Below are 20,130 nucleotides of genomic sequence, written 5' to 3' on the forward strand. Positions count from 1 at the left end.
GTGCAGATCTGAGACGTGAGAATGCAGAAATGAGGCGTGAGAATGCAGAAATGAGACGTGAAATAAATGAAAAGTTTGATACCTCGAAACGAGAGACCGATGCTCGATTCGAGGTACTAAACAATAAATTTGACCAGATCTGTTTAGACTTTGCTTCTTCGATTAGCAAATTGAAAGAGCAAACGTCTACTGAACTAGAGCAGGTTAGATACCAGGCCCAACATTCTACCGAGCAGCTCAGAGACGAAACAAATGAAAAATTAAATGAAATAGATGTAAGGTTTGAGAGCACAAACAAAAGATTTTGTGACATCGAACAAAAGGTTGAACAGCAGCAGGCTGAAATAAGTAAATTAAATGTTGTAATATTTAACCTATCAATAGAAACCAAACTAGAGTCGGTTGATCAAAGAATTAGTCAAATTCAAACCGAAGTAGACAGTCTTAAGGGGAATATTACTAAATTGGAACTCGTCAAGTCTGATATCTCCTATCCTTTTCCTGATGGCGATTCTCCAGGGAAAATTTTCCCAGAAACAAGTAACGTCCCACCGGGAAAGAGTCAAGTGTTGCCTGATGCACGGGACACAGCAATGTATTGTCCCCCGCATCAGCCAACCTCGAAATCATGGTTGAGTAATTTCGATGTACCGATGCAGTCGAGTGTTGTGACTACAACAGTCACTAGCGTAAATGCTCACTCTACCTTTGGAATGGTACAATCTTACAGCGTGCTGCCAGGAGGGGAAAGGAGATGTGCCGGACCGTCGGTTACTGCCGTGGTGGGTTCTAAGTTCGAACCTCACATGGTCAACACTAATTATAAAACCTCTCTTGGTCATATGGGAGCGTTCAGTTCGGTGACCACTCCGTCGGTGGCAAATCCGGTGACAACCCCAACCGCTCAGGATAACGCGTTGATTCCAATAGATTCTTTTCCTGCCCCGTATAGTATGAGCTCTAAAGTTTCCCTCCGGGATATTGAACGTTTTCCCACTTTCGATGGGAACATTGCTAACGGGTTACCTCGAGTTTTTCTGCGAAGATTGCAGCAATATCTAGATATGTACAAACTTACTGATGGGGAACGCCTACAAATAGTCGAAAAATGTTTGATCGCCGCTTCGGGCGCATGGTTTGCCTCGGTTAAATACCAAATCCGGACGTTCAGTGATTTTTTGATTCTTTTCAAAGAAGAGTATTGTAATGAGCACATCGAACGGCTCCAAAAGAGAAACTTACAATCACTCCGGTATGATCGCTCCAAGTATGGGTCCCTCTTGGACTATGCTTGGAAAATCATCGAACTATATTATCAGATAGCTGAACATCCCTCTCAGGCCGAACTGGTAGATATTATAGTTAACGCTCTTCTACCCGATGAGTCCCGGGCCATAGCGTCCCACTTGTGCCAAACGGTGCGAGAAGTCACCTCACGTTTAGCTGCCTTGTGCGGCAAGGAAGTTGGTGGTCCACCAAAACGATACTTCGCCCGACAGGCAAAGATTCTAAAACCGACGAAGACGAAGGTAACGGCAAGTTGCCAGACAGATTTCCTGAGTTATACCCAAGCTGGATCTCGTTATCCTAGTGGGTATGGCTCAGAAAACAACACTAATGGCCGGCGACTATTCAGGAATCGGCCCATGTTCAACAATCGCCGGAGTTATCGTCCCTATGACCGTACCAACATGGAATCGAACCCGGATAGGGGCGATAACACCAGGAGGAATTTTAACAGGACGTACGGAAGAAGGGAGAACGGTAATAGTCAGGGCAATAATAATAACAATAATAGTAACAATAATGTAAATCGACCCCAGAATTCAGTCCCTTCGCAAGTGCGTGGTAACGGTGAGCCTAGAACAATATTAAATGGCAGTGATAGACGGGAAACTGCGGCCTAATGTCATCAGATATACTAGTCGACGGCTGAAGCCTTACGAATTGTCTCTGTCGATTTCTCAGTTAGAACTTCTGTCCGTTCTATTGCTATATGAACACTACTGAAAAAAAAGTATCGGAACTCACAATTTTCGAAATTTAAAGATTTTCAATTGTACAGAAGATAAACGTAGTGAATTACTCGCGCAATACCCCAAGTAGATATAATATACTGTCCTAGTGAGACTGGTAACGTTTGAATGGGATGAATGAGTGTGTTAACTTAACAAGCATCAGTAGTTAGTATTCCCAATTAGCAAAATTTTGTTATTCTAACAAAATTTTGTTAATGGGCCGGGGAAAACTGTAATGTACCATTACAGTTGAAAGTAATGGCAATTTTTTTTACGCACCCTGTACCTAGTAATTTTTTTTCAATTTCGGTTTAGTTACACAATTTATTTACTCTCTTTACTTCGAATTAAATATAATGAATCCAAAGGTTTCATTAGTAACCATATTCCCACTGAATAATATATTTTATTTATATTTTGATTAAGTGTAAATCCCATTTTCGGATATATAAGTTGAATAGTTACAAGGTTTACCATTCTGACGTCATACCGAAACATAGTTCCGTCATTGGATATAAATTTTCTTAATTTCAGACCAATGTAGAATTTAGTCAGGTACCTAATCTTTCCCTCACCCCCTCTCACTAGTCCATAGTCACTTTCAGATCCGGTTATATCTGGATTTGCCAAATTTCTATTTGCTTTGTAATTTCCGCGGCTAAAGTTTTCGTTCTGATTGGAGGAATTCTCCTACCTCTGGCTTTTTCGGCGCAATGTTATCAGAATAATCGAAGACACGTCACGAAGCACTATCTGTGGAAGTGATCACCATATTTTGACTCCATTAGAACTGAAATTCAAACGAACTTAAGGTAATATCCAGTTAATTTCATTGATAAACGTCGTGTGATCATATAGGAGCCAGAAATACATATTTTTGTTCAAAGAACTGAAAACCAGGGGAAAATATCTGACTTCCGGATTTCTGTTTACTAGGAAGCCATGTTTGCTGCCTATCTAGAATAGACAAGAGTGAAATAGTGACTTTACTTTCTTTTTTATTTCAAATTCAATTAGGGATTAGGGAAATTACGACCTGTTTAGTGCATGTTGTTCGTGTATACAGTAAATGTGATTTTTTATTATTTATTTAGTAATTGCATGTACGTAGTAGGTTTGATAGTTGTAATGTAAATAATCATAATGGCAGCTTAAGTTAGCTTAAAAGGGCTCCTATCCCCTTTTCCAAATTGAACCAGTTCTAGCGGGGGAATGGGTTAGTTATTGTTTGTTTTAGGGCCTTTTCCCCTCTCAGGGGAAGGGTCCCTCAATAAACCTCGTTAAGGTGCCCCCAGGGCATCAATCTTTAGCAATCATTATGTAAACAATTGGTCAGGTCAATTGGACCTAGGGTTACCTTTCTCATTTTGCCCCCCTTTAAGTTTAATAGAGCCGACTGTATATACCAACAAGGGAGTATTTTTCGTCAACATGCATGTAATTAAATGGTGCATGTTTGCAAGGACGGATATAAGGGGGGGGCTAAAGGGCTATAGCCCCCCCCCCTTGACGCTCAGGTTTACAGTAGATAAAATGGGCTTCAATTCAGCTTTACACTGGATAAAACGGCAAATTATGGTTTAGCCCCTCCCTTGATCATATCCTGGATCCGCCACTGCATGTTTGGTTTAGTTAGTTGTCTTTATGTATAGTACTAACAGTGGTGTATGTAGTTAGTAGTTTTGTGTGAGTGTGTGAATTTTCGGTTAGGACAGTGTATAAATATGCGTTAATTTAGTACCATTTGTCTAACTCGAAGTATACTAAACCGGAGTAAATATTAAATTTCTGATTAATGAGTACAAGTATATATTTCAGTACATGGTAAATTATGCCTCCACCACAGCGCCATAGTGTCTGTTTTCGGTAGTCAGTTGTTTGTTGACATTACGACATCGCCTGACTTAGTGATCTAGATTGTTTGATTTTGGCCATTTATTCGCAAATTACTTCCCGTGGACATGGTTTTCGGTTCAGATGAGTATACCTTCATATAAGATAGCATGAGATCTTACTGTACTGAAAATTTCAGCTTGCTAGGTCCAGTAGTAATTGAAATATCCGCTGAAATAAAGAATATCTATTTTCTTAATAGAAGTAAAGCCCATATGCTGTTACTGTTTGTTTCAAAATGTAGTATTAAATTCTCTTTTCCCGTGGCTGTAGAAAAATTCCATTGTTGCTTTAGTTTTATCAGCAAATTGGAAATAGATTAATCGTTGACAAATTAACTTTCAGTGAATACACGTATGATTTTTTTTTAAACCTGCGAAGTAAATACAATTTGGGTGCTTCGAAACAAAGAGTACGTGGTTCGATGAATGTTATCGTGTGGTAGTTTGAGCGTGATAGATTGTGATAATTATATATTTATTAGTGTGTAATATAAATATGTGTATGGCCTGCGTGTAAAATGTATGAAATAGGGTGTCTGTAAAATATTACTTCGCGCGAAAATTAGTAGATAATGAATGAATGTAATGATATATTAATAATATGATATAAAATATGAATGAGATGATGACACCTATATTTAAATGGATAGGCCTAGTGTATGTTATATAGTGAAAATATGAATACGTTTACTAAAAAAAAATCTCTCGCGTTTTGACTTCTACACCAGTACATTCATCCAACCGAGTTTGCTACTTGGATAGTAAATTGTAGTTGGGAATTGTGTGTTACTTCGCATTTAAGTACCTCATAATAACAGCCCCGGATCTTAAGCCTTTCAATAGATAGGGTAGCATGATGTGGGAATTACTCCTAAAGGTTGACAGAAATGATAATTAAGAAAAATAACTGCTATTTCCTGTGATCATCGAAAAGTACAGGTTTCGGTCATTTGTACCTTTAACATTCATTGCCTCTCCGAGATTTTTTTTTCCGTTGCTTACCTTATTTATTTATTGTGCAGTGTTCATATAACTCAGTTCGGACTATCCGATTAAATCAACTGCTACTAAATTAATATTCATGTCATTAGCGTACCCGGACGTCGACCCCTAGTCCCCTTAAGTATTTTCATGTCTTTTCTTAGTTTAATTAGATGAGGGAAATTAACGACGTCCCAGACTGTGGCATGTCTGCGCGGGGTAGCCATCGGTGATGTTTGGTTATTGAAATCACCGATCCAAAATTCAGTTTATTTAATTTTTTTATTTATTTTGGCAAATTCTAATTAGGGATATCTTAGCTATTACTCTAATTTCATTACTATTCTGGAATCTTCTAGTTTCCAAGAGGTCGGATGATTTTTTTTCTTTTGAAATTCTAAATTAACGCCGTCTCTAACCTTCCGGAGGATTTTCGGGACCCTGCTGGTTTGGGCCGGATACGGGGATCGGATTTCAATCTTACAACCAAACTCTTGTGGGATTGGGATCTGATGGACACAGAACTTGCATCCTTGGCAGCAGGGCGCTCCTTGAGTCTACGTATTTGAGTAGACCACCCTTTTGGCATGTTAAGAATATTTTGGCTATGGATTTTGTTGAGAGCGAAATTCGACTTCTATCTTTGTAGCGTTAGTTATTTCCCACTTAAGTCTTTGGCGCCCCTATTCTTCGTCTTCCTTCTTCTCTATCTCTCTCTCTGTCTTCATTACTTCGAGATTTTTTTTTCAAAATTTTTTAACCTCCCCCCCCCCCGGTTTCTGAAACTCATGAAAACATACAATATTCATATCACTTATTTCGATCGTATGTACTAACTGAGACATCGAGGGATGCAATTCGTGGAGGTATTGCAGCACATCTCAGGACCATTTTCGCGATATTCAATCCACCACGGGAGAAATTGACGAGAAGGTACACTATGCTTTCAGGTTCCTAGAAACATTTGTTATTCATTGATCGTACAAATTATACCCATTGACGACTGATTTCTGGTCTTATTTCTATTGATTGGTCATATAGTGTGTATGTATTAGTAGTTTGGGCCCACTAGTTTCGAATAACATTGACTTTTTTTTCTGTATATACATCTATATATGTACTTACATAGTTTTAAAAGTTACGTGCCTGCTCTATTTGTTGTATTTCCACCTCTTATGTCAACTTATTAAATAATACCAACTATTTTTTTATATACGCGGATCTTTAGTAAATTGAGAATGATTATTGATTATCGGGTTTATATATATAAAGTTCAATGTCGCAACCTTATAAAAAAAATAATAATTTTTGTTAGTCAGGGTTTTTGTTTATTTTGAGCCAATAAAATATGAATACTTATCGAATATAAAAAGTTTATGTAGATATTAAATGTCGACGAAATACTGAGATTTATATTAGAGTGAAATTGATTATATTGAGTAATATGAATATATATATATATGCGAGTATGTATGTAAAGGGCTCGGTATTTACCCTGGTTGTTTTAGGTTGCCATAGATTTTTGACACCCGATATTAACCAACTCTTTGTGATATATAGTATTACCGCGTAAATTGTAATAAATTACATTTTGTTGAGTTGTTATTGATGTTTGTAACTATTAAAGTTGAATATCATGTTAAATACTGCATGTAAATAAAACAAGTAGCAGGTCGTAAGACAAGTAAAAATAACCCTAATCCTTATCCAAATTTACTTTGCGAGATCATAGTGAAATCAGTAAGCTACGAAACAGTGTGCCCCACCAACGAATCCTTCTATCAGTAAACTATGAAACAAATCCTTCCCCTACGATCGGAAACCTAACTATTCAGTGACTAGAATCTTTTGACTACACGATCTATACTAGAAAAAAAAATAGTGATCTTAAATTCAACGAACTGAAATTAGGTTAATAATTTAATGTGAATACAGGAATATGGAAATATGTTCCCAATGTTTGGGACTGGACTCGATATTTTAAATCTCGATAAACTTTGAAATTTTATATCAAGTGCGTCAAGTGACGAAATGAGAAATTTATATATATATGTGATATGAAGCAACTATTTGTCTATAGTTAAAACAAAAACGATTAAATACTCTCATGGACACAAATCACAGTGCGTAAAGAGAGTTGAAAAAGGAGTTATTATCGACGTGAGAACAAAGACTCATAAAATTGTCGAAATGTCTCCTCTTGGGACAGAGACTCAATAAAATGCTACTAAAGTGCTTTTTTTTTTAAGAATGATTAACCAATTATATTTTTTTCTTTCTTTTGCCCGCAATGATATGTATTCATTGCACTGAATCTTAAATATATTGACCTTTGAATTTTCTTTTTTTCCCTTTATTTTCTGTCTTTCGTTTTTTTTTTTGTCGATTTTTTTTTCATGTAATCCAACTTTTAATATATCTAGAAAGAGAAATGTGTTATTTGATTTTGTTGAAAGTAGCGGATTTCTGTGCATGCTTATGAAACATTCTTTTCATGTATTAAATTTTTTCCTGTTATGTCAAACTAAGTTTTCTTTTATTGAAATGTAATAAATGTCTATAGAAATGTAGTTAGGTTAGTTTAATTCAACTAAATACAACCTGAAGTATACATTGTCCTGTATGAATGTGTGTGTGAGTGAAATGTAGGTTTAGTATTAAGTGCACCAATTATTTTGACATATATGTGTGACTTATTATAATTAATGGTAGTTGGCAATTAAAGTCATTGAATGTCAATACTAACTTAATTTAAGTTGGCCCTATGAAGGAAGTAAAAAGGACTGAAGTAGCCTGAACGAATGATCAGCATGGGAGAACTGTGAAAGTCAAAATCTTCGACAAATATGTGATACTCTGATTTTTTTTTCCTCTGTGGTCGATTCTAACATGCCATCAACTTCGTCGTTCATTTTTCAAATATTGGATATTAGTCTAGAACTTCTGGAAATATTGAATAAACGGTAAAATTAAACTTTCTCATCTATCTTAGAGCTAGATTGGGATAATTCGGTAGTTGGGGTTAAATGGATCTAGGTCGGGGATGTATGGGTTAACATGTGTCTACCTTTGATCACCTTAATACCAAACATTCACCCAATAGCTATTGGAAATGATCCCAATTCGATAATTATTCACTTTCCCTTTACCATATTTCTCAAAATATCCAGTAACAGTTTCCTCATTATCACCTTCTTACTTTACCTCTTTTCTCTTCTATCTTCCTTTTCCTTTCTTCATCTTCTTCTTCTAATTTTTAAATAAAACTGAAAAGGGGGTCGTGACTGGGAATTCTATATGTAATAAACACGGTCATGTATTTATTTATTTTATTTTATTTTCTTCAGAAGTCCGATAAAAAGTTTTCTCATTTCGATCGAACCTAGTATGTTCGAAATTAAGAAATGGATATTATAGTCCAATATAATTAGACATAAGCTGATAGCTTCATGAACATCCCCACCAGGGGGAAGGGTTCCCACTCACGACTTATTCCGTGCATCACATTTGTTGCAGATTCTTTTTTCCCTCAATCAGTTTTAGATTGACGAGCCGTGACGGGATTCGTTGTTATGGAAACGGTGGTTTCTATGGCAACGGGCCCTTTTTTCAGTTTTAGAGTGGCGACACGTGACAAGACTGTTGCCATGGTAACGCATGTTTGCTATGGTAACGGATCTGAAAATGCTTATTGAATAATACCAGTTATCATGCCAATCAGTTTTAGATTGGTGAACCGCGACAAGAATGGTTGTCATGGCAACGTTTGTTCCCATGGCAACGGATCTCAGTTTAAATGGCGACCGATAGATCTGAAATTTTTTAAGAATGTCAAAGAGTGAGGTTGAAGGCATGTTGAATTGATTACAACATTGAAATTAATAAGAGAAATTTTAGTCAAGTGAAACAAGTAGAGTCGTTGGCTACTTTGTCATTTTTGCTTCCTTTTCTAAGGGGGAAAAAGAGAAGGAGTGTCAAAATTTTTTCTAAATTGGAACTAAACGCTAGAAGGGTTTCAAGGAAGGAAAGAGAATGGGAGTCCTTTAATTTATGAATAATACTTGTCTTGATAGCGAATAAGTATTTTATAGTATATGTGTATTTTTTATATATATCTTGTCTTTTGTAAAGTGTGTCAAAGCTATGGCAACAAATAAAAAAGTTGTTTTGTCACAGGACGAATGTGAAGTCACGTGCACTCAATGCACGTTAGATGAAAAAGAGAAAAGATCTCGCGCCCCGCGGAGATTAATAAGATGCACCGGTTGTGGACTAAAATGGATCCACTTTGCTTGCACCAATTTGGATGATACGGCTGAAAATGCAGAAAAAGTTCAAACCGGCGAAATAATAAAATATTGTGAGGATTGTGAAAAGGACCGAGGCCAAATATCTCCAGCGGAGATATCTGACCTCGATGATGAGGAAAAGAATGGAAATCACAGTGATTCTCGGAATCAGACGGCAAACCCGAAGGAAGGAATGTCATCTGGAGGGTCTGACACGTCTGCATTAATTCGCCAGATGATGGAAATGATGAATGAAAAATTTTCTAACATGGAAGTTAAAATAGAACAGAACGGTGCAGATCTGAGACGTGAGAATGCAGAAATGAGGCGTGAGAATGCAGAAATGAGACGTGAAATAAATGAAAAGTTTGATACCTCGAAACGAGAGACCGATGCTCGATTCGAGGTACTAAACAATAAATTTGACCAGATCTGTTTAGACTTTGCTTCTTCGATTAGCAAATTGAAAGAGCAAACGTCTACTGAACTAGAGCAGGTTAGATACCAGGCCCAACATTCTACCGAGCAGCTCAGAGACGAAACAAATGAAAAATTAAATGAAATAGATGTAAGGTTTGAGAGCACAAACAAAAGATTTTGTGACATCGAACAAAAGGTTGAACAGCAGCAGGCTGAAATAAGTAAATTAAATGTTGTAATATTTAACCTATCAATAGAAACCAAACTAGAGTCGGTTGATCAAAGAATTAGTCAAATTCAAACCGAAGTAGACAGTCTTAAGGGGAATATTACTAAATTGGAACTCGTCAAGTCTGATATCTCCTATCCTTTTCCTGATGGCGATTCTCCAGGGAAAATTTTCCCAGAAACAAGTAACGTCCCACCGGGAAAGAGTCAAGTGTTGCCTGATGCACGGGACACAGCAATGTATTGTCCCCCGCATCAGCCAACCTCGAAATCATGGTTGAGTAATTTCGATGTACCGATGCAGTCGAGTGTTGTGACTACAACAGTCACTAGCGTAAATGCTCACTCTACCTTTGGAATGGTACAATCTTACAGCGTGCTGCCAGGAGGGGAAAGGAGATGTGCCGGACCGTCGGTTACTGCCGTGGTGGGTTCTAAGTTCGAACCTCACATGGTCAACACTAATTATAAAACCTCTCTTGGTCATATGGGAGCGTTCAGTTCGGTGACCACTCCGTCGGTGGCAAATCCGGTGACAACCCCAACCGCTCAGGATAACGCGTTGATTCCAATAGATTCTTTTCCTGCCCCGTATAGTATGAGCTCTAAAGTTTCCCTCCGGGATATTGAACGTTTTCCCACTTTCGATGGGAACATTGCTAACGGGTTACCTCGAGTTTTTCTGCGAAGATTGCAGCAATATCTAGATATGTACAAACTTACTGATGGGGAACGCCTACAAATAGTCGAAAAATGTTTGATCGCCGCTTCGGGCGCATGGTTTGCCTCGGTTAAATACCAAATCCGGACGTTCAGTGATTTTTTTGATTCTTTTCAAAGAAGAGTATTGTAATGAGCACATCGAGCGGCTCCAAAAGAGAAACTTACAATCACTCCGGTATGATCGCTCCAAGTATGGGTCCCTCTTGGACTATGCTTGGAAAATCATCGAACTATATTATCAGATAGCTGAACATCCCTCTCAGGCCGAACTGGTAGATATTATAGTTAACGCTCTTCTACCCGATGAGTCCCGGGCCATAGCGTCCCACTTGTGCCAAACGGTGCGAGAAGTCACCTCACGTTTAGCTGCCTTGTGCGGCAAGGAAGTTGGTGGTCCACCAAAACGATACTTCGCCCGACAGGCAAAGATTCTAAAACCGACGAAGACGAAGGTAACGGCAAGTTGCCAGACAGATTTCCTGAGTTATACCCAAGCTGGATCTCGTTATCCTAGTGGGTATGGCTCAGAAAACAACACTAATGGCCGGCGACTATTCAGGAATCGGCCCATGTTCAACAATCGCCGGAGTTATCGTCCCTATGACCGTACCAACATGGAATCGAACCCGGATAGGGGCGATAACACCAGGAGGAATTTTAACAGGACGTACGGAAGAAGGGAGAACGGTAATAGTCAGGGCAATAATAATAACAATAATAGTAACAATAATGTAAATCGACCCCAGAATTCAGTCCCTTCGCAAGTGCGTGGTAACGGTGAGCCTAGAACAATATTAAATGGCAGTGATAGACGGGAAACTGCGGCCTAATGTCATCAGATATACTAGTCGACGGCTGAAGCCTTACGAATTGTCTCTGTCGATTTCTCAGTTAGAACTTCTGTCCGTTCTATTGCTATATGAACACTACTGAAAAAAAAAGTATCGGAACTCACAATTTTCGAAATTTAAAGATTTTCAATTGTACAGAAGATAAACGTAGTGAATTACTCGCGCAATACCCCAAGTAGATATAATATACTGTCCTAGTGAGACTGGTAACGTTTGAATGGGATGAATGAGTGTGTTAACTTAACAAGCATCAGTAGTTAGTATTCCCAATTAGCAAAATTTTGTTATTCTAACAAAATTTTGTTAATGGGCCGGGGAAAACTGTAATGTACCATTACAGTTGAAAGTAATGGCAATTTTTTTTACGCACCCTGTACCTAGTAATTTTTTTTCAATTTCGGTTTAGTTACACAATTTATTTACTCTCTTTACTTCGAATTAAATATAATGAATCCAAAGGTTTCATTAGTAACCATATTCCCACTGAATAATATATTTTATTTATATTTTGATTAAGTGTAAATCCCATTTTCGGATATATAAGTTGAATAGTTACAAGGTTTACCATTCTGACGTCATACCGAAACATAGTTCCGTCATTGGATATAAATTTTCTTAATTTCAGACCAATGTAGAATTTAGTCAGGTACCTAATCTTTCCCTCACCCCCTCTCACTAGTCCATAGTCACTTTCAGATCCGGTTATATCTGGATTTGCCAAATTTCTATTTGCTTTGTAATTTCCGCGGCTAAAGTTTTCGTTCTGATTGGAGGAATTCTCCTACCTCTGGCTTTTTCGGCGCAATGTTATCAGAATAATCGAAGACACGTCACGAAGCACTATCTGTGGAAGTGATCACCATATTTTGACTCCATTAGAACTGAAATTCAAACGAACTTAAGGTAATATCCAGTTAATTTCATTGATAAACGTCGTGTGATCATATAGGAGCCAGAAATACATATTTTTGTTCAAAGAACTGAAAACCAGGGGAAAATATCTGACTTCCGGATTTCTGTTTACTAGGAAGCCATGTTTGCTGCCTATCTAGAATAGACAAGAGTGAAATAGTGACTTTACTTTCTTTTTTATTTCAAATTCAATTAGGGATTAGGGAAATTACGACCTGTTTAGTGCATGTTGTTCGTGTATACAGTAAATGTGATTTTTTATTATTTATTTAGTAATTGCATGTACGTAGTAGGTTTGATAGTTGTAATGTAAATAATCATAATGGCAGCTTAAGTTAGCTTAAAAGGGCTCCTATCCCCTTTTCCAAATTGAACCAGTTCTAGCGGGGGAATGGGTTAGTTATTGTTTGTTTTAGGGTCTTTTCCCCTCTCAGGGGAAGGGTCCCTCAATAAACCTCGTTAAGGTGCCCCCAGGGCATCAATCTTTAGCAATCATTATGTAAACAATTGGTCAGGTCAATTGGACCTAGGGTTACCTTTCTCATTTTGCCCCCCTTTAAGTTTAATAGAGCCGACTGTATATACCAACAAGGGAGTATTTTTCGTCAACATGCATGTAATTAAATGGTGCATGTTTGGTTTAGTTAGTTGTCTTTATGTATAGTACTAACAGTGGTGTATGTAGTTAGTAGTTTTGTGTGAGTGTGTGAATTTTCGGTTAGGACAGTGTATAAATATGCGTTAATTTAGTACCATTTGTCTAACTCGAAGTATACTAAACCGGAGTAAATATTAAATTTCTGATTAATGAGTACAAGTATATATTTCAGTACACGGTAAATTATGCCTCCACCACAGCGCCATAGTGTCTGTTTTCGGTAGTCAGTTGTTTGTTGACATTACGACATCGCCTGACTTAGTGATCTAGATTGTTTGATTTTGGCCATTTATTCGCAAATTACTTCCCGTGGACATGGTTTTCGGTTCAGATGAGTATACCTTCATATAAGATAGCATGAGATCTTACTGTACTGAAAATTTCAGCTTGCTAGGTCCAGTAGTAATTGAAATATCCGCTGAAATAAAGAATATCTATTTTCTTAATAGAAGTAAAGCCCATATGCTGTTACTGTTTGTTTCAAAATGTAGTATTAAATTCTCTTTTCCCGTGGCTGTAGAAAAATTCCATTGTTGCTTTAGTTTTATCAGCAAATTGGAAATAGATTAATCGTTGACAAATTAACTTTCAGTGAATACACGTATGATTTTTTTTTAAACCTGCGAAGTAAATACAATTTGGGTGCTTCGAAACAAAGAGTACGTGGTTCGATGAATGTTATCGTGTGGTAGTTTGAGCGTGATAGATTGTGATAATTATATATTTATTAGTGTGTAATATAAATATGTGTATGGCCTGCGTGTAAAATGTATGAAATAGGGTGTCTGTAAAATATTACTTCGCGCGAAAATTAGTAGATAATGAATGAATGTAATGATATATTAATAATATGATATAAAATATGAATGAGATGATGACACCTATATTTAAATGGATAGGCCTAGTGTATGTTATATAGTGAAAATATGAATACGTTTACTAAAAAAAAATCTCTCGCGTTTTGACTTCTACACCAGTACATTCATCCAACCGAGTTTGCTACTTGGATAGTAAATTGTAGTTGGGAATTGTGTGTTACTTCGCATTTAAGTACCTCATAATAACAGCCCCGGATCTTAAGCCTTTCAATAGATAGGGTAGCATGATGTGGGAATTACTCCTAAAGGTTGACAGAAATGATAATTAAGAAAAATAACTGCTATTTCCTGTGATCATCGAAAAGTACAGGTTTCGGTCATTTGTACCTTTAACATTCATTGCCTCTCCGAGATTTTTTTTCCGTTGCTTACCTTATTTATTTATTGTGCAGTGTTCATATAACTCAGTTCGGACTATCCGATTAAATCAACTGCTACTAAATTAATATTCATGTCATTAGCGTACCCGGACGTCGACCCCTAGTCCCCTTAAGTATTTTCATGTCTTTTCTTAGTTTAATTAGATGAGGGAAATTAACGACGTCCCAGACTGTGGCATGTCTGCGCGGGGTAGCCATCGGTGATGTTTGGTTATTGAAATCACCGATCCAAAATTCAGTTTATTTAATTTTTTTATTTATTTTGGCAAATTCTAATTAGGGATATCTTAGCTATTACTCTAATTTCATTACTATTCTGGAATCTTCTAGTTTCCAAGAGGTCGGATGATTTTTTTTCTTTTGAAATTCTAAATTAACGCCGTCTCTAACCTTCCGGAGGATTTTCGGGACCCTGCTGGTTTGGGCCGGATACGGGGATCGGATTTCAATCTTACAACCAAACTCTTGTGGGATTGGGATCTGATGGACACAGAACTTGCATCCTTGGCAGCAGGGCGCTCCTTGAGTCTACGTATTTGAGTAGACCACCCTTTCGGCATGTTAAGAATATTTTGGCTATGGATTTTGTTGAGAGCGAAATTCGACTTCTATCTTTGTAGCGTTAGTTATTTCCCACTTAAGTCTTTGGCGCCCCTATTCTTCGTCTTCCTTCTTCTCTATCTCTCTCTCTGTCTTCATTACTTCGAGATTTTTTTTTTCAAACTTTTTTAACCTCCCCCCCCCCGGTTTCTGAAACTCATGAAAACATACAATATTCATATCACTTATTTCGATCGTATGTACTAACTGAGACATCGAGGGATGCAATTCGTGGAGGTATTGCAGCACATCTCAGGACCATTTTCGCGATATTCAATCCACCACGGGAGAAATTGACGAGAAGGTACACTATGCTTTCAGGTTCCTAGAAACATTTGTTGTTCATTGATCGTACAAATTATACCCATTGACGACTGATTTCTGGTCTTATTTCTATTGATTGGTCATATAGTGTGTATGTATTAGTAGTTTGGGCCCACTAGTTTCGAATAACATTGACTTTTTTTTTCTGTATATACATCTATATATGTACTTACATAGTTTTATAAGTTACGTGCCTGCTCTATTTGTTGTATTTCCACCTCTTATGTCAACTTATTAAATAATACCAACTATTTTTTTATATACGCGGATCTTTAGTAAATTGAGAATGATTATTGATTATCGGGTTTATATATATAAAGTTCAATGTCGCAACCTTATAAAAAAAATAATAATTTTTGTTAGTCAGGGTTTTTGTTTATTTTGAGCCAATAAAATATGAATACTTATCGAATATAAAAAGTTTATGTAGATATTAAATGTCGACGAAATACTGAGATTTATATTAGAGTGAAATTGATTATATTGAGTAATATGAATATATATATATATGCGAGTATGTATGTAAAGGGCTCGGTATTTACCCTGGTTGTTTTAGGTTGCCATAGATTTTTGACACCCGATATTAACCAACTCTTTGTGATATATAGTATTACCGCGTAAATTGTAATAAATTACATTTTGTTGAGTTGTTATTGATGTTTGTAACTATTAAAGTTGAATATCATGTTAAATACTGCATGTAAATAAAACAAGTAGCAGGTCGTAAGACAAGTAAAAATAACCCTAATCCTTATCCAAATTTACTTTGCGAGATCATAGTGAAATCAGTAAGCTACGAAACAGTGTGCCCCACCAACGAATCCTTCTATCAGTAAACTATGAAACAAATCCTTCCCCTACGATCGGAAACCTAACTATTCAGTGACTAGAATCTTTTGACTACACGATCTATACTAGAAAAAAAAATAGTGATCTTAAATTCAACGAACTGAAATTAGGTTAATAATTTAATGTGAATACAGGAATATGGAAATATGTTCCCAATGTTTGGGACTGGACTCGATATTTTAAATCTCGATAAACTTTGAAATTTTATATCAAGTGCGTCAAGTGACGAAATGAGAAATTTATATATATATGTGATATGAAGCAACTATTTGTCTATAGTTAAAACAAAAACGATTAAATACTCTCATGGACACAAATCACAGTGCGTAAAGAGAGTTGAAAAAGGAGTTATTATCGACGTGAGAACAAAGACTCATAAAATTGTCGAAATGTCTCCTCTTGGGACAGAGACTCAATAAAATGCTACTAAAGTGCTTTTTTTTTTTAAGAATGATTAACCAATTATATTTTTTTCTTTCTTTTGCCCGCAATGATATGTATTCATTGCACTGAATCTTAAATATATTGACCTTTGAATTTTCTTTTTTTTTCCTTTATTTTCTGTTCTTCGTTTTTTTTTGTCGATTTTTTTTTCATGTAATCCAACTTTTAATATATCTAGAAAGAGAAATGTGTTATTTGATTTTGTTGAAAGTAGCGGATTTCTGTGCATGCTTATGAAACATTCTTTTCATGTATTAAATTTTTTCCTGTTATGTCAAACTAAGTTTTCTTTTATTGAAATGTAATAAATGTCTATAGAAATGTAGTTAGGTTAGTTTAATTCAACTAAATACAACCTGAAGTATACATTGTCCTGTATGAATGTGTGTGTGAGTGAAATGTAGGTTTAGTATTAAGTGCACCAATTATTTTGACATATATGTGTGACTTATTATAATTAATGGTAGTTGGCAATTAAAGTCATTGAATGTCAATACTAACTTAATTTAAGTTGGCTCTATGAAGGAAGTAAAAAGGACTGAAGTAGCCTGAACGAATGATCAGCATGGGAGAACTGTGAAAGTCAAAATCTTCGACAAATATGTGATACTCTGATTTTTTTTTCCTCTGTGGTCGATTCTAACATGCCATCAACTTCGTCGTTCATTTTTCAAATATTGGATATTAGTCTAGAACTTCTGGAAATATTGAATAAACGGTAAAATTAAACTTTCTCATCTATCTCAGAGCTAGATTGGGATAATTCGGTAGTTGGGGTTAAATGGATCTAGGTCGGGGATGTATGGGTTAACATGTGTCTACCTTTGATCACCTTAATACCAAACATTCACCCAATAGCTATTGGAAATGATCCCAATTCGATAATTATTCACTTTCCCTTTACCATATTTCTCAAAATATCCAGTAACAGTTTCCTCATTATCACCTTCTTACTTTACCTCTTTTCTCTTCTATCTTCCTTTTCCTTTCTTCATCTTCTTCTTCTAATTTTTAAATAAAACTGAAAAGGGGGTCGTGACTGGGAATTCTATATGTAATAAACACGGTCATGTATTTATTTATTTTATTTTATTTTCTTCAGAAGTCCGATAAAAAGTTTTCTCATTTCGATCGAACCTAGTATGTTCGAAATTAAGAAATGGATATTATAGTCCAATATAATTAGACATAAGCTGATAGCTTCATGAACATCCCCACCAGGGGGAAGGGTTCCCACTCACGACTTATTCCGTGCATCACATTTGTTGCAGATTCTTTTTTCCCTCAATCAGTTTTAGATTGACGAGCCGTGACGGGATTCGTTGTTATGGAAACGGTGGTTTCTATGGCAACGGACCCTTTTTCAGTTTTACGTAGATACATAAAGGGCTTTTTTTCTTCCCATTAACTCAATAAGGGCAATTTTTGAGTTGTGTTACTGTTGCAGCAAATCAGCGATCTATTAGTATCGAATCCATAGTTTTCGGAGTCCCTGTGATGAACAGTGATACTTTCGATGCCGTTTAAATTCAAATTCAGACCCGCAAGTTGGGATAAGGGGGAGGAGGAGATATATAAAAATGATAGAAAATGACCGATATTAGTGTCGAATCCATAGTTTTCGGGGTCGCTGAAATGAACAATAACACTTCCAATATAGTTTAAATCCAAATTCAACCCCGCAACTTGGAGGAGGGGGATCATATAAAACTGATCGAAAATGACCGATATTAGTATAGAATCCATAGTTTTCCGGGTCATTGAGATGAACAGTGACACTTCCGATGCCGTTTAAATCCAAATTCAGGCCCGCAACTTCGGGGAGGGAAAAAAACCCTTGCTTCTGACACGGCTAACTATATGTGGCAATGTCTCGAGTTGAAAATAAATAAATATATATATATATATATATATATATATATATATATATATATATATATATATATATATATATATATATATATATATATCCTCTGGTTGAAGAATGCAAGACAAAAAATAATATCTATCAGAGAACGCTTCAATAATAGTAAAAGGTGACTGACTAACGCAACATATTACTATTTTTTTCTTATTTTAACCAACGAAGCGGGTAGTTGACTCGTGCAAAATATATTGAAATTGAATGACGATATTTTACATCACGTTTATAAGTTGGGTGTTGTCATAAGATTGCCATCTATCCTGAATTAGGTGACATCCCGATTTCTAAGGAAATTTTCAGCATCTCGAATCATGCCTGAGAGGGACAGAAATTGTTAGTACATCTGTAAATTTTTACCCATGAGGAACCTATGAATGTCAAGGTATCGACATGTTTCTGTCGCTAAAACTTTTCGTGCTGGTAGCAGTGCAATCGCCGCCCATCATGTTAGGCCTATTCTTTGACATTGAATGTTTCATAGCTTCTGTTCAACTAAGCGCTACCAAGCTGACGCTATACATGTTTTCTGGTTAGTGACTTTTGGTTTAAATTTTATTTCAAGAATATACCGTATGTATTTATTTCTATTGTTCTTAATCTTAAGAAATTGTTTCGTATATAAATTTTGTGAAGGAGGAACGGGTAACCTGCACATATTCGATAAGTGTGTCTCGCTTTAGGCTTAGCAAAAGGTGATAAAATCATCAGAGTAGATAGTGATTTGGTTGATTTGGCAAAACCGGGTGGAACTACATTGAGTCAAATGAGTGTTTTCATCCACGCCAATGAGGTTCTCCAACTGCTGCCGACTGAAAATCGGTCGCTAGTAGTTACGATCCGCGGCGGTTTCTGAATGCTTTGGGTTATATGTTATCCACAGCGGTTCGGTTTGCCAACCGTCCGCAGAGTTACCAACTTCCATGGTCACAGCCATCCGTTGCTTGTTATTGTTTGAAGTGGACGAATCTAAAAATATGAAAACGGACGAATCTGTAATTAGCAAAATTTTGACAAGAGTGTCATTTTATTCACCCCCCGCCCAGTAAGTTTATAGAGAGGGAGAATTTTCTTCCAAAAATATTAAACAGTGAGAATTTCCCTTCATCCCCCAGGATTTTGCACCTTACTTGACAGGAACTACTGTCTTTGCAAAATGGGCTTTACTTGGTTGTTGCATGAATTCCTGCATTTACAGTTAGTTTGTTCCGCCATAAGGTTCGGTGTGAAATACGCGAAACCCAAGTGATTTCATGTTTACATTCAGAAATCAGCAAAAACTGTAGATAGTGCATTCTGGTTTCAGACAAGGGGGGTCGATCCTGGGGGGTCCAATACTCATGAGGGTCGCCATGTATTTTTATGAGCATGTATTTTTTATAGTGTGTATTTTTCTTGTTATATGTATTTTTTATGAATACACAATATTTGGCATAATTTGAATTCAATTTGTCTTAAAATCCTCATATATGCCTCCTTAGACCCTTGTCTGGAACCAAACACACATCTGAATGGGCCTCCCGAAAGTTACAGAGAAATCGGCGCCCTTCGTTTGAGGCAGCTCAAATCATATCATCACTGATTGTAATATTATTATTATTATTATTATTATTATTATTATTATTATTATTATTATTATTATTATTATTATTATTATTATTATTATTATTATTATTAGTTTTCCTGTTTTACGTGGATATGAAATAACTAAAACAAACCATTTTTATATATAGGCTTACTCAGGGGCGGATCTAGGGGG

The 20,130-nt window shown here is 36.4% G+C and overlaps 1 protein-coding gene across 1 annotated transcript in view; it reads right to left on the reverse strand.

Annotated features, from left to right (window-relative positions):
- LOC145676585 (uncharacterized) overlaps positions 1 to 20,130 on the reverse strand; it is a 40,720-nt gene that overhangs the window by 16,343 nt on the left and 4,247 nt on the right. The window lies entirely within an intron of this gene.

Source organism: Thermobia domestica, unplaced genomic scaffold, assembly GCF_964235325.1.
Source record: "Thermobia domestica unplaced genomic scaffold, izTheDome1.hap1.1 HAP1_SCAFFOLD_231, whole genome shotgun sequence".
In the NCBI taxonomy this organism is placed as follows: Eukaryota; Metazoa; Arthropoda; class Insecta; order Zygentoma; family Lepismatidae; genus Thermobia; species Thermobia domestica.